A 2,445-nucleotide genomic window follows, 5' to 3' on the forward strand; every position below is an offset into this window, starting at 1 on the left:
AGTTCTCTGCTCAGAGTCTCACAAGGCTGAAATCTAAGTGTCAACTGGGCTACATTATCAGTTGGAGTTGAGGTCCTATCCCAAGCTCATTCAGATTGTTGGCAGAATTCAGTTCCTTGGTTGAAGGACTGAGGTCTTTGTTTTCTTGTTAACTGTCTGGCTAAAGGTCTCTCTCAGATCCTGGAGGCTGCCCTCAGATCCTAACCACAACTTGGCAACTTACTTCTTCAAAGCCAGCAAGAGAATCTCGGTCTGCTATGACAAAGTCTTGTATAACATAACATAATCACAGAAATGACAATCCCCTTACCTTTGTCATATAATTAAACCTGATGAAGGGGTGAAATCTCATCATAGTTGTGGCCCTACCCACACTCAAGAAGAGGGCAGTATGTCATTGGTATAAACCAAGAAGCAGGAATCTTCAGGGCTATCTTAGAATTCTGCCTGCTTCCTACATGATATCCTCAATTTTGCCTCTTGGTCTTCAAAATCTAAAATATTTGCTATCTGGCCCTTTACAGAAAAAACTTGCCATCTCCTGCTCCAGCTGATTTCCTTCAATGTGTGATTTCAGCTGCGCACACCCACCCTGATTCTTTTTTTTTTTTTTTTTTCCGTACGCGGGCCCGCGGGCCTCTCACTGTTGTGGCCTCTCCCATTGTGGAGCACAGGCTCTGGAGGCACAGGCTCAGCAGCCATGGCTCACAGGCCCAGCCGCTCCGCAGCATTTGGGATCTTCCCAGACCGGGGCACGAACCCGCGTCCCCTGCATCAGCAGGCGGACTCCCAACCACTGGGCCACCAGAGAAGACCTAAACCCCCTGCATCAGCAGGCGGACTCCCAACCACTGTGCCACCAGAGAAGCCCTAAAAGCACCTCTTTGCCAATACAATGGACAACCTGGAAGAAATGTACAAATTCTTAGAAAGGTATAACCTTCCAAGACTGAACCAGGAAGAAATAGCCTGATTCTTGTAGACTAAAAGCATGTGCACAGGAGGAGGTGTATCCCCCAAACAAAAAATTGGACTATTTCTGTGAACTCAGACAAGAATAAAAACTACCTCAGCTCTGTACCTACTCATCTGGTGTCTAGCTGTTCTCAGTTTTCTCCAGAATAAGCTCTTTGCCAGAATTCTGTATTAGCATTTGAGACTGAAAAGTGAGGACAGTGCCCAGATGTTTCTGAGCATCTCAGCTTCCTGTTTTCCAACATTGTAAAAATCCATTTCTCCTCAGCTCCTTGTTTTTCTCAACAGAATATATTGACTGTAACATTCTCCCAAGTTTTAAATGCCTTCTGTTTCAAACACACAATTTCTTTGGGAGCTGAGATTGATTTCTGAACTACGTTCTGTTTCATTGTTTTCCTGCCCAGCCCTGTATGGGTACCATTCTGCTTCAACTACAGTAGCTTGTTGTTCCATTTTCCTGATAGGGTTAGTTTTTGTTGATACACTTCTTTTCATGAATCTTTCTCATGTGGCTTATCTGTTTTTTGTTTTTGTTTTGTTGGGTTTTTTTTTTTTACCACTTAAACAAATGTATTTATCTCCACATTCTGGATCAGAAAACTGAAGAGCAACGAGATGCAATGTCTTTCCCCAGGTGTGTGTCAAAGCAAAGGTTGGATCTCAGGGGTGTCAGTCTCCTCTTTGGAGTTTTGTATTTATTTTGTATTTTTGTTTGTGTTTAGACTTTTTAATTCCATTTGTTTTTTGCTCTTTTCCAGTACTTTGTAAAACCCTGCTTGAACTGTTTGAACATCAGCTGTGATAATCTCACCCTAGGGTGTTTGCCTGAGGCAGCTCCTAACTCAAAGGATGTGCAGCTGGGTTACCACATCTCTGGGAGCCTTGTGTGATGGAGGCAGTTGCAGAAGGCAAAAGTTAGAGCGTCTTGAAGAGGGGTTAAAATTTAGGGGACAGGGTCATGGGTCATTTTATAAAACTTTTCACTTGAAAATAATTCTCAGCTCACAGAGAAGCTGCCTGAATAGTAAAGAGCATACTCTTTACCCAGATTCACCTTGCTTTAAGTTCTGTTTCATTTGCCTTCTCTCTGTCCATATGCATGACTACTCTTTTTCCTGAACGTTAGAAAGTAAATTGTATACATTACTGCCATTTAACTACTTCAGTGCACATTTCCTAAGAAGGATATTCTCTTTTACAACCACAATACAGTTCTCAGCTTCAGTGAATTGAACATTAATATAGAAATTTTATCTAATCTGCTGATGGCATTTCTTGTCAATTTATCCAATAATGTCTTATATTGCATTGTTTTTCCTCCAATACAGAATCCCATCTAGCATCACATATTATATTTAGCTATCATGTCTGGAGTGTCCTTTAATTTGTAAAAGTTCCCCAGACTTTCTTCTACTTTTATCACATTACCAGTTTTGAATAATAAAATGTTTGGGCCTTTTAGGGAAA

Source organism: Lipotes vexillifer, unplaced genomic scaffold (assembly GCF_000442215.2).
Source record: "Lipotes vexillifer unplaced genomic scaffold, Lipotes_vexillifer_v1.1 scaffold95, whole genome shotgun sequence".
Classification (NCBI taxonomy): Eukaryota; Metazoa; Chordata; class Mammalia; order Artiodactyla; family Lipotidae; genus Lipotes; species Lipotes vexillifer.